At 42.9% G+C, this 13,497-nt stretch overlaps 1 long non-coding RNA gene across 1 annotated transcript in view; it reads right to left on the bottom strand.

Moving 5' to 3' along the window:
• LOC309849573 overlaps nucleotides 1-8,690 on the bottom strand; it is a 41,824-nt gene extending 33,134 nt beyond the window's left edge. The window contains exon 1 of the long non-coding RNA XR_014303763.1: nucleotides 8,634-8,690. This is a non-coding gene — a long non-coding RNA (uncharacterized lncRNA). The remainder of the gene's footprint in view (nucleotides 1-8,633) is intronic.
• Between the last annotated feature and the right edge of the window lie 4,807 nt (nucleotides 8,691-13,497).

Genomic DNA, 13,497 nt, shown 5'->3' with positions numbered 1-13,497 from the left:
CCGGAGTCTCCTTTCAGAGCTGGACAACAGGCCTTTTCAGCCTCACATCAAGGGGGCATAGAGGTAGGGGCCCCCATGAGCGGGGCCTCGGCCTAGGAGGGTGGCTCCCTTCGGCCCCCGGAGAGGGAGGTTCGGGGGGATGGCGTAGTGTCTGCAGCCCGCGCTGCCGGAGGCTGGAGCAGTGAGCACCTGGGGCCCAATGGGAGATCCTGGCCGTGCACCGCACCCACTCTAGCCCCGTCCTGCATCTCACCTGCTGGGATGAACCTGAGCCTCATCCCTCGGCTCCTGGACACCCCGCACTTCTCAGGCTGTCCGTGCCACACTTGACTATCAACTCAATTTTCCAGGGGAGCCCCAAGAGTTGTCCGCATAGATCGCCTGGAGCCCAGCAAATTCTCCCCTGTCCTGTTGTATGACAGCAGCCCTACCCACCCACCTGATGACGACCACTCCCTCCTGGGTGCCGGCGCCTTCGCCAGCTTTGGTGAGCAGGAGCCCAGAGGTGGCCTGGGTTCTGGGGCTTATGCACCAGCCCTTGGGTGGCCAGTGATCAAGGCTGGTTGACGTGAACTGGTGAGTCATTTTGTATTCGGGTGGGTAGGGGCCTCTTCCGTGGTAGGTGATCTTCGGCAGGCATCTGACAGGTGACACAAAGGCCTTCCCCATGTGCCTCTTCCCCAGAGCCCTTGTCTTTGGAACTCCAGTTTGCTCCTTCCTGGCCCCTGGCCTAGCTTTTGCCTTTGCTCGTGAGTCTCTTTGTGCACCACTCTTTTTCCTCAAAAGGAGGTGATTACGGGCATAGTCCAGAGATCTTTAATGGAGGAGGATTTAACCTTACTTTTGTCTTTCAAGGCCACGCCTAGGAGGGGCTACAATACAGTCATGCTCTATTTTTGGTTTGCATCCGAAGCTAATCTAACTCTTCCTTAAGCTAAGCTTGGCCTTCTTCTTCCTCTGTCAGTTGATCAGTAAGGGACTTCATGAGCATACAAGTGATCATAACAGATCAGAGCCGACGGAGATGAGCTGGTGTGACACTGGTGGGTGGTGACAGTCTGGGCCACTGGTCATGAAGTTTCCTTGTGCCCACATTCCCTGTTCATGCCTCATCCTGGAAGTACTGCTTCTATCTTATGATGAATTGCTCCTAGGCCTGCCTGACCTTATGACTTGCTGTGTCGGACAGAACCCAGATTGTCACAGGCAGTTCTAGCCACATGGTCACTCAATGTCCCATGGTTAGGCACTCCATCTCAACCGGGGCCCATTAGCATGCCAGGAGCTATTTTTTCAATGGTATATAATTCTCTGCTGCAGATGGCATGGCCCTGTTCCAGAACCCTAGGGGTCCACGCTGTGAATCTCCTATTGGGCTTGCCATAAACTCCACATGGCTTGTTTTCCAACCACAGACACCTCTAATAACAGAGGGTCTGCTATCTTGTCCTTTAGTAAATGTCCACAGATGAGCTCCTGAACCCCTGTAGGGTTTAGAGTCTAATGCCTAACCTCTGGAGCACATGTGCCATCAATGTCTCTAATTCCTTGCCATGTCCTGCTCGTGTGGACCTATTAACTTGATATATCAGATTAGTGGACCAATGTGATGGTCTTTAAATGTCCAGATAGTCCGTGTTCCCTTTGGATTAAGTGATTGCTGAGAAGGTAAGAGTTAATGGTTCGAGGGCAAGACTCTAAGTTTATACTGTTATCCACTCCATGTGAATGTAACAGCTTCTAAAACTCTCTTCTGATTGGAATGGAAAAGAATCCAGAGGAGATCTAGGGCATGTATGCTTGTGTTTCTTTGCTCAAACAGCAACGATGAGAATAAATCCAGAATGACAGGAGGAATTGGTACTGTTGTCTGGGCCCCAGACTGATGGATTTATTGGGGGTTATGATAGAAACCACTACTCCCCAGATCCTTTAGGTCTTTATGGGCAGCGCTGAAGTCTACTGTTCTCCCTGGGATAAAATATCATGTTCACTGAGTATTTTTGTTAGAGAGATGGAGCCAGTCGCAGAGGCATCCTGCTTGGACTTCTCTATTAGAGTACTTACTGCTCCAGAAACTCACAAACCCAAGAGAACATGAAGTTCTGTCAATGACCAAGTATGCCCATTCCAATTACACACTCAGAGGCTGAGGAAATGACCTTTTGGTGAGTTCATTGACCCAGTGGACCCATGCTGAATATCAAGTCCAGGTCAGGTCCTTCATTTATTACCTGGCCCCCATATGCCTTGTTCTAATAGAAGGAGGAGGAGGACATAGATGGGTTGTGTCATCCACAAATATTGAAAGTTTTACTTCTTCCTTACTGATTTGAATGCTTTTTCTTTTTGAAAAATTTATTTATTTATTTGATAGAAAGAGCTCAGATCCTGATGCAGGGCTTGATCCCAGGAACCTGAGCTCATGACCTGAGCCAAAACCAAGAGTTGACACTTAACTGGACTGAGCCACCCAGGTGCCCCCTTTTATTTCTTTTTCTTGTCTGATTGCTGTGGCTAGGACTTCCAGTACTACGTTGAATAAAAGTAATGAGAACAGATATTATTGTCTAGTTCCTGACGTTAGGGGATAAACTCTCAGTTTTCCCCCATTGATGGTGATGTTAGCTGTGAGTTTTTCATTTATGGCCTTTATTACATTGAAGTATGTTCCCTCTAAACCTACTTTGTTGAGGGTTTTTATTATGAATGGATGTTGAACTTTGTCAAATGCTTTTTCTGCATCTATTGAGATGATCATATAGTTATCCTTTCTCCTATTGATGAGATGTATCACGTTGATTGATTTATGAATATTGAATCATACTTGCAAACACAGAATAAATCCCACTTGATTGTGGTGGAGGATTTTTTTTTTTAATGTATTGTTGGATTTGGTTTCCTAGGATTCTGTTGAGGATTTTTGCATCCATGTCCATCAGAGCTATTGACCTGTAGTTCTATTTTTTGTGGTGTCTTTATCTGGTTTGGGTATCAGGGTAATGTTAGCATCATAGAGTGAATTTGGAAGTTTTCCTACCTTTTTAAAATTTTTTCTAATGGTTTGAGAAGAATAGATATTAACTATTCTTTAAATGTTTGGTAGAATTCACCTAGGAATCCATTTTGTCCTGGACTTTTGTTCTTTGGGAGATTTTGATCACTTATTCAATTTCATTGATGGTCATTGGTCTGTTCAAATTTTCTATTCCTTTCTGCTTCAGTTGTGGTAGTTTATATGTTTCTAAGAATTTATCCATTTCTTCTAGGTTGTCCAATTTGTTGGCATATAAATTTTCATTATATTTTCTTAAAAACCTTTGTGTTTCTGTAGTTTCAGTTGTTATTTCTGTTTTCTGGTTTTGTTTATTTGAAGAGTCTGGCTAGAGATTTATCAATTTTGTTCAATGTTACAGAGAACCAACTCCTGGCTTCATTGATCTATTGCTCTTTTATGTTTGGATTGGTTTGGTTTCTGTATTATTTATTTATGCTCTAATCTTTATTGTTTCCTTCATGCTGCTGGATTTGGGTTTTGTTGGCTATTTTTCTAGCTCCTTTAGGTATAAATCTAGGTCATTTACTTTAGATTTTTCTTGCTTCTTGAGGTAGGCCTATATTGCTATAAACTTCCCTCTTAGAACCACTTTTGGGGCAATCCAAAAGTTTTGGGCCATTGGGTTTTCATTTTCATTTTTTCCCATGTAACTTTTTATTTCCTCTTCCTTGATTTTCTGGTTGATCCATTCATTGTTTAGTAACATGTTGCTTAACCTCCATGTATTTGTGTTCTTTCCAGATTTTTTCTTGTGGTTGATTTCATTATCACAGTGCTGTGGTCCAAAAAGATTCATGGAATGACTTGGATCTTCTTGAATTTGTTGAGATTTTTTTTGTGCTCTAACCTCTGAGCTATTCTGGGGAATATTATATGTGCACGTGAAGAAGAATGTGTATCCTGCTGTTTTTAGGATGAATATTCTGAATATATCTGGTAAGTCCAAGCGGTCCCATGTATCATTCAAAGCCATTGTTTCCTTGTTGATTTTCTGTTTAGATGATCTCTCCATTAATCTAAGTGGGATGTTAAAGTTCCCTACTACTATTGTATTATTAACAATCTGTTCCTTTATGTTTATTACTATTGTATGTATTTGGGTGTTCTTATGTGGGTGCATAAATATTTCCAACTGTATCTTCTTGTTGGATTGACCCCTTTATTACTATATTGTACCCTCTGTCTGTTGTTATAGTCTTTGTTTTAAGGTCTCTTTTGTCTGATACAAGTATTGTTACTCTGACTATCTTTTGACATCCATTTACATGATAAATGGTTCTCCATTTACTCACTTTCAATCTTCCTTTGTCTTTAGGTCTAAAATGGTCTCTTGTAGGCAGCAAATAGATAGATCTTGTTTCTTTACCCATTCTGTCATCCTCTACCTTCTGATAGGAGCATTTTAGTCCCTTTACATTCAAATTAATTATTGATAGGTATGTATTTATTGTCATTTTAATACTTATTTTGTTATTGTCTCTGAAGGTTTTCTCTAATCCTTTTTTGTCTTTCATTCATGGCTTGCTGGTTTTCCTAAGTGATATCTTTGGATTTCTTTTTCTTTATTCTTTGCATATTTATTAGTGGGTTTTAATTTGTGGTTACCATGATGTTTATGCATAACATCATCTGCATATAGAAGTCTATATTAAGTTTGACAGTTGTTTAAGTTTGGACCTATTCTTTACTCCTCTCCATATTTTAGGTATATGGTATCATATACCTATCCTTGATCAGAAGCAACACCAGGTGGAATACCATTATAAAGGGTGAGGCATTTGATAAGCACACAAATGGTAGTTTTGGCAGAAATACTGTGGGCAGGGAAGGCAAATGTATATCCAGAATAAGTGTCTGTTCCAGTAAGAAGAAAACACAGGCCCTTTCATGATAGAAGCAGTGAGTGTCATCAACCTGCCACCACATAGCTGGTTAATTACCCCAGGGATTGATGTCATATTGAAGGCACAGTATTGGCTTCTGCTGCCAACAGATGGGCACTCAGCAGTGGTCATAGCCAGGTCAGCCTTGGTGAGTGGTAGTCTATTGTGCTGAGCTCAAGCATGGCCTCCATCCCTGTCATCATGGTGGCCACTTTTCCATGATCTTATTGGGCAATAATGGGTGTGGCTAGGGAAAGAGGTTGACCAGTATCCACAGAATGGGTAAAATCATCTACTTGATTATTAAAAATCCTTCTCTGCTGAGGTCACCCTTTGGTGAGCATTCACATGGCACATAAATATCTTCACGTTTTTCCCCATGACTTCCAATCACACACAAAGCATTGCTTCTGATCAAGGAACTTATTGTGGGAAAGTCACTTCCTCTGTGGTTAGGGAGACCTCTTTCACTGGCAAGGAAACTCGTCAGGATTTAGGGGCTCAGTGTCCCCAGCTTCACCAGAGTCCCCCCCCCCCACATCTCCAGGCCAACTTGTAGGATCTCATTCTTTCCCAACCAACGCTCTCATTTTAACAGCAGATATGCTGCAAGGCTGAGAGCTCATCTTGCATTGTAAATTCAGTGGCTATGGGATGAGGTCTGGCATTTGATTTCCAGCAACTTGAGCCTTGCTGCTATAGGAGATAAAGCTCCCCTTCAGGACCAGACAAGCTCTAGGGTCATCTCTGTGGTTCTCCTGCTTGAGTTCACCCTTGTCTTTCACTATTCTGTCCAGCAATATTAAAAGCAACCCATTGAAGTCATTTTTTATTTTCCAGAAATGTTCCATAAGATCATATACAGAGCTTTTTAGCCCACTGTTTCTTATAAGTGGCCAATTAGAAGTAGCCAATATAAACACTTTGCATATTTTTATAAAGAGTTTTGTGCTCTTTTTACTACTGGAGATAGAGTCATTAACATCTTTAATCAGACTCGAGAGCCAACTTCAGAAACAACAGAGCTAATTCAGAAAGCTCATCCTTAAGATTCTGTTTCTCTAAAACCACTCTCAGTACCAAAATCTGTATTACTCAGAGTTCTCCAGAGAAATAAAACCAATAGAATATATGTACACAGTTGTATATATGAGATTTATTGTAGAAATTGGTTCACACAATTGTGGAAGCTCACAAGTCCCACCATGTGCCGACCGGAGAATCAGGAAAGCTGGTAGTGTAATTCAGTATGAGTTTCAGGGTCTGACAAGCAGAGAAGCCAATGGTATGAGTCTGAATCCAAAAGCCAAGACCCAGGAACACAAAGTCGGGGGGTGGGGAGCTGGATGTCTCAGTTCAAGCAAAGAGAGCAAATTTGCTGTTCCTCTGCCTTTTTGTTCTATTCTGGCTCTCAGCTATCACAAGACTCATGGCTACACCATTGCCTCTTGGGGATTTTGGTAAGACAGAGGGTTGTAGAATGTTCAGAAATGATCATTAGACAACTGTTTGTTATTGGTTTTATCCTTTGTTATGGTCTACACTGACAGATAAAGAGGAGAAGTAAGAGGGAACCAACAATTGTACCCCATTGGTTTCCTGGATTCATTTCCTACATTCTGCTTACACTCTCTGCCAGAAAATAGGTGATTTTCGGTGTCTTCCTCTGTATGTGCCTCTTGAACAAAATACACTTTTAGATCGCGATCTTCAAACCCACTCCTACTCTCCCTCTGATTTCTTGCCTTTTCTTGGTTTTAGGACAGATGGAAACTGATTTCTGTCAACATTTGTCTTCACTTGGATATGTAAAAACTTTATCTATCTTATTTTTAAGGATTTCCTCCCACCTCACATCTGAAGAAAGATGGTGGGACCCCATTTGCTGGTAGTAATTATTCACAAATGAGTATTGCATAACCTATTAGAAACCCTGTTACTACAAGCAGAAGATATAACATCTTAACTTAATTTTTACACCATTTGGAGAAGCTGAAATTAACAGGATGCAGTAGCATAATAGGATTGAGGCACTGGAGAGATGTTTAGGGATTCCAGTGAAGCATCTGTTACACGCACACGTCATCTACATTTTTCTGACAAAAAGCAGGAGGGATCTATTTTTGCCTTATCAGAGCTTATCTGGAAATACTGTAAGTAAAGCCTTCCATACTAGCCCAACACAGAGACAGAGCCAAGCAGCTCTGCCTGGTCAGTTTGCGAGACGACCAGTTACAATGAAAGATCAGGCCAGCCAGCAGCCACTGGAAAGAGAGGAGAAAAGTAAATGCCTGCCACTTAATATAGAATCCTTAAGGATTAACCCTCAAAATGACACACATAATTTGGAGAAATGGATGCATGAAGAGAGTGGAGTTTAATAGGGACCAGAGTGGTGTGTCAAGCCGGGGAAGCAGATTTCACAGAATCCAAATAGGAAAGTCATTTTTGCTCATGAAGAAGCACGACTGATTCATACTAACCCCGACCAATTCCTTGACGTAGTGTCTGTCAAGTGTCCCCACGGCAGATGGACTTTTCCCCCCTTTCCACATTGTCCCCTTTGGAGGGACATCATAAAGCAGCTTACACTTAAGGAGTGGAGAATTATATTCTCCTCTCTTGAGGATGGGACAGGTACACTGATTCAGAATTCCTTCATATAGCAGATTTGTCTTTATAGCCTCATGTATTAATCTATTTATTTATTCAATCATTCATTTTGACTATTTATTCAATCATTTATCCATGGACTCATGGATATTTATCTTATACTTCATGTTATGACCCAGCACTACTTCATTTATTTTATTGCTTAGATCATTCCAACTGTGGCCATTGGTGGGGAGAGAATATGTTATTTAAAGCTATAATCAATTGGGTTTTCTATTTTGTTTTCTTTGGCTTATCACCAAGAAAATCCTACTTGAGATGTCTTCCTCAAAGACATCATTAGCAATGAATTAACTGTGTAGTGCTTGTAAAAGTTCTAGCAAGGTACATACAAACAGGTGCATTGCCTGAAAACCTCACATTTACCCTTCTTTTTGTATTGCTTGGCCTGTTCTAATTAGAAAAATAAGCAAATCATCTTACTCAGGAAATGAAGGCTGATCCTTGCCCTCCTACTAAGCAGTGTAGGTGCAACGATCAGATTAACCAGGCCAAAAATTAGGACACTATTGTCAACTACTCCATTAAGTATTCACACATATATGTAGATCCTATTGGTAATAACTTTCTTTTGCTAAAAAGAGCAAAATCACAGAAAAAGAGAGACAATTTGCTGAAAGCACGTGTCGACTAATATTCTATTTCAATTCTTGCTTTAAGAATTTCTTTGGAGAGCCACAGGGTTTGTTTGTAAAGATAAAAATGAAATAACCATGAAAATGCTTTTAAAAATTTCAGTACTATATACATTGAAGGTATAATTATAACAATAAAGTAAACTCCCAATTATCCCAATTTGTGGGCTAAGTGGGGTGTCGGTATCACTGAGCCCAGACCACTTCCTCAGACCTGGGAAGCACTGCAAATCTCAGAGGCACCACAGTGTTGAAACAGGCAAAACAAACTAAATGAACTTCTTCCCAAGAGAAGGGGAAAATGAGTCACAAAATGGCAACAGAATGGGTGGCCGGGAAGTGTATGAGGGTGTGGAATGGGGAGGAGCCCAGGTCCTGCCTTACCTGGTATGGGATGACAGGGGAGGCACAGGCTGCTAGCCGCGGAAGGGATGATGACAAGGGATAGGAAGGAAGTGGACAGATGCAGAATAAAATGCAGCTGCTCTGTTCTTTTCTGACATAAAGGGCGCAGCCACCTCTTCCCGAACCAGTCACGTTCTCAAATCACTGTCTAGACTGGTGGCAAGTGTGGGGCCAGGAAGAACTCACTCACTGTTGGGAAGAGCGCTGGGTGCAGTGCCTGAGATGGCCGTTAGGGAGAAGGTATTTGCCGAGTTATTGCACCGCCAAGTGCGGCGGGAGTGGGGGAGGGGCAAGATCAGTCTGGCATAAGCTGATGACCATGGAAGCAGATGTGGTTAAAGCATGAAAAACAAAGAATTTCTATCGGTCTTTGGGACATTTAGAGCTTTGGGGATGCACGCTTTTAAAATTTTTAAAATAATGGACTATTCCTGAAATCGGAACATTTCCCATGAAACCTACACGTCTGGTTTCTCCAGAGTATGAGATCTCACCAATCTCGTTCGTGCTTAATTCTCTCCTGGGAACTCAGCTGGGGCTGAATGGTGACAGCCTTGTTCTTAACCAGACAGTCTGGTTTCCCAGAGTGCCCCCCCTCATCCATGTTTTATTGTTCCCAACCTGTTCTCTCATTTAAAATACCCGAGTGACCTCAATCAGCATTTTGAGCCTACGAGCCTTTAAGTTGCAGGAAGGGAAGAAGCCAGGAGGAGAGGTAGGAGAAAGTCGAGGAGAGTGGCGGAGGGAACCAGGATCAGCTGAAAGGCTAAAGAAAGGGAAGCAGAGTGTTTTTAAAGATAAAATCCATAGGACGAATAATATGCATTTAATATTGGCAAATACTCAAAGATTTTTGAGAAAACGTTAAGGAGAAACCAGCAGCTATCCTTCTGTGGTGCTTAAACGTGGCTAACATAGTGATCAAACCAGCTGTGCTTTATCATGAAGGGTTTTGTGTGGCACACACGTACAAAATTGAGTTAGGGCTTAGCACTCCGAGAACCGCTGCAACAATGTCCCCTCGTTTGGGATACTGTGATGACAAATATTTTCAAGTCACCCTGTGACCGGTTTGCTGTGCTCAGTTCAGCAGTGGATTCAAATCAATCAGGTGTGTTTCAATTGTTGGGGGGGGAAAGAATCTACTTGGTGTGAATCTCTCCACCGTAAAAAAAAAAAAAAAGAGCCAAAACATTCCATTCAAGTCCCACGTATGTATTAGAATTGTAAAAGAAAGAATGTAAAAGGGAGAAACAAGCTTACGTGGAGGTATCTGAGTAAAATAGCCCAATTTGATTTCAAATATTCCACATATGCCCCCACAGCTCTTAATATTAGGAATAAAATTACTGCAGATGAACTGGAGCCACATGTGGCCAGAGAGGATGACAGTGAAAATCAGCAAGAAACTGCTTATTCAGCCTCTTCAAACAAAAATGAATTGTTTTGATGAATGAGAATTCTTTAATGAATTACCATATGACATGCCAGTAATTTTTTCAATGTCAAGCGGAGAAAGTTTTCACTTGTCTTTTGCTTGGCTACAGCCATTTAAAAAATAATGGAAGGTCATGGCCACGGAGACAACACTTCCCATTATGGCCCTGCAAAGGCAGGCTGTGCGGACACGGAGCCCAGAGAGAAGGGGGCGGGGTCGGTGAGGTTCCGCGGGAGTCTCTAAGCCTCTGGCTTTTTCTGTGTCCTCTACGCGGAGGCGTGCAGCAGGACTGAATGGGGCTCAGTGGACAGCACTTGGATACCAGCGGAGCTGTGTCCAGATTTCACCCATTCCACACGGATGGCACAAGCGTTGGGTGGTTACATTCAAAACTGCAGGTACCCAGATTGGGGGACAAGTGTATGAAAAACTTGAAGGATGTCAAGTGAATGGGGGGTGGCTGCTGGAGCCACAGCTGGAAAGGAGAGCAGGAGGGCACCCAAGGGCCACGGCAAGGGGCAAATGGAAGAGGTCAAAACCACAGGTCTGGAGCCAGGGGGGCAACACCAGCCGTTTCCTGAGGGTAAGGATGAGCTCCGGCCAGCACAGCACTGAGTGGACCCATCGCGACATCATCTCAGGCTTGACCTTTGAGAGGTTGCCACCTCGGCCCCCCACTTCAGGGCTCACGTGAATATTTATTTCCTTTCCTGCCCTATATTGACCCCTTCCTCATGTTCAGTCCCCCGGGGTTTTGTGATATTGGAGTAGTTTCCAATATCCTGCCGAGGTGGGAATCTAGGTTTGTAGATTTGAGCACAGCAGAGCGTCTGGGAGCGGGTCTCAGCGGGGCCACACGTAACACCAAGAGACTGACAGACACTCCAGCAGAAAGGGACACACATTAGATTATAAACTTTTAGACGTATTCCCTGACCCCATCCCCAACCAAAACATAAAAATATAAACAGATGCATGCGTGCATGTGCACACTCATACTCACACACACACACACACGTGCCCACACACACATACATCCTACAAAAGAGAAAATACTTTCTTAATTAAACCCTAAGAGAAATTCATCATGTATGTCCTTATGGACACCATGGATAGAGTTTTGAATAAGAACAAGCACTAAAAAAATTTTTTCAGGGGCACCTGGGTGGCTCACTGGATTAAGCCTCTGCCTTTGGCTCAGGTCATGATCTCAGGGTCCTGGGATGGAGCCCCACCTCAGACTCTCTGCTCAGCAGGGAGCCTGCTTCCCCTTCTCTCTCTGCTGCCTCTCTGCCTCCTTGGGATCTCTCTCTCTGTCAAATAAATAAAACCTTTAAAAAAAGTGTTTTTTTCAGATCGACTTCTTTATAAAGTCTGAACATAGAGCGTTAAGTTGTGATTTAGTGGAGGCATTCCTTAAGGGGTCTGGGATACTAGGAAGCAAGAGCTTTTCTTTCTGATTATCTAATTTTACACAGAAAGAGCACTTGGAGAAATAAATGAAATAAATACCATCTCTCAGAGTGGAGCCCATGGGTTACCTGGAAGACGTTTCCAGAAAAGGTAGCTTCCTGAGCTTTCTTTCAAAACTACTGAAACAAAATCCATGGAAATAGGGCCTACACATGCATTTCAACAAACTCCCCAGAGATTGGGATGTGCAGTAAAGTTTGTGCATGACAATGTGCCCAAGAACATAAACAAGTTGATCAGCCTGCCTCTCATATATCCAATGTCTATAGTTAACCCTGGTCGTCCGTGACTATCATTAATTCTTTTTCTTTAATTCAGGTGTAATCAACATACAGTGTCATATTAGTTTCAGGTATGCAATACAGTGACTGAATAAGTCTATACGTTGTCAGTGCACATCATGCTTAAGCGTGCTCTTAATCCCTTTGCCTACCTCACCCATCCCCCAACCACCTCCCCTCTGTCAACCACCAGTTTGTTCTCTGCATTTAAGGGTTTGGTTTTTGTCTGTCTCCCTTTTTTATTTGTTTGTTTGTTTTGTCTCTTAAATTCCACATATGAGTGGAAACGAATGTCTAACCATGGCCTTTGTACAAAGATTTGGTGTTTTTGGTTACAATGGGAACCATATGCCTTAAAATCAGATGTAAGAAACAGTTATTGTTCTGTTGTGGAATGTTTCAGAATAAGATGTGTGGGGCGCCTGGGTGGCTCCACCCAGTAAGCGTCTGACTCTTGATTTTGGCTCAAGTCATGTTCTCAGGGTTCTGGGATCAAGCCCCATGTTGGGCTCCACACTCAGTGAGGAGTTTGCTCGAGAGTCGCCCTTGCCCTCTCCCTCTCCCCCTCCCCACACTCATGCTCTCTCTCTCTCTCTAATAAATAAATATACAAATAAAAGAATAAAATGTGTATTTTCACCCAGATTGAAGTCCAATCTCCCACATAAGCTGGAAGCCTGGGGAAGAGTCAGCGTCCCTGAGACTCTAGCTTGACTCAGCATCCCTGAGTCAAGAGTGTTGACTCCTCTGTAAGTGCTCATGTCCGATCTCAGTCAGTGTGGGCCGTGCGACTTGTAGGGGAGATGTTGGATAGTTCTACCCCAGCAGCTGTCAACTGCGGGTGATTTTGCCTTCCAGGGGAGGGCATTTGACAGTGTCTGCAGGGAGGGGAACAGACTGATTCAGTGGTTGGACAATGCTCCCTCCAGCACTGGAAAGCAGGGATGGCCTGGTGGACACGAAGGTAGACTTGGAGACCAGAAGACTCTCAGAGTGGTGTTAGGAGGTCTTCTTACATTCATTTTCCCCACTGAACGATGAACTCTTTTAACAGTTTACTTCACCTCCAGATCCCCACAGTGAATCATTTGTTCATTCAAAAAATTCTTATTGCAAGCCCATTTTGTATTAGATGCCCAACACTCAAATATAAATATTGTGTGCTTCATAGCCCACAATTTATACATTTTTTAAAAAAAATGTGTTGCCTTTAAATTTGATATTTTAAGTTGCTGGAGGCAAACCGACTTTATTATGTAGTGACATAGATGCGTATGATGTGGAAAGTGGATGTTAATGTGCACTGATCCAATGAGCTCCAATAAGGAAACAAAACTGGGAGTCCCCATTTTAAGCATCAAAAGAAGTGTCTTCAGTCAATGTGTGAGCAGCTGTGAGGAGAGAGTTCAGGACCACCAGGCAGTGTCATTTATTGAACCATATCTCCCCTCTGGCTTCCACCCCTACCTTAGAAAGGAAAGCCCCAGGCAGCTTAAAATATGACATCCCATGTGGCACATACAGACCCGGTCAAAGCCTACAAGGGACCTCCTTACTGGCCAAGGCCATGGCCCATTAACAAAGGAGGGTGGAATTCAAGGGAAGGATAGGAGACAGAGCGTAATGATACAAAATACTAGCTTGGGGAAGA

The sequence above is a fragment of the Mustela nivalis genome, assembly GCF_964662115.1.
Source record: "Mustela nivalis genome assembly, chromosome: 16".
NCBI lineage: Eukaryota > Metazoa > Chordata > Mammalia > Carnivora > Mustelidae > Mustela > Mustela nivalis.
Note: the sequence above shows the minus strand (reverse complement) of the source record. Positions and strands in the feature narration are given on the sequence as shown.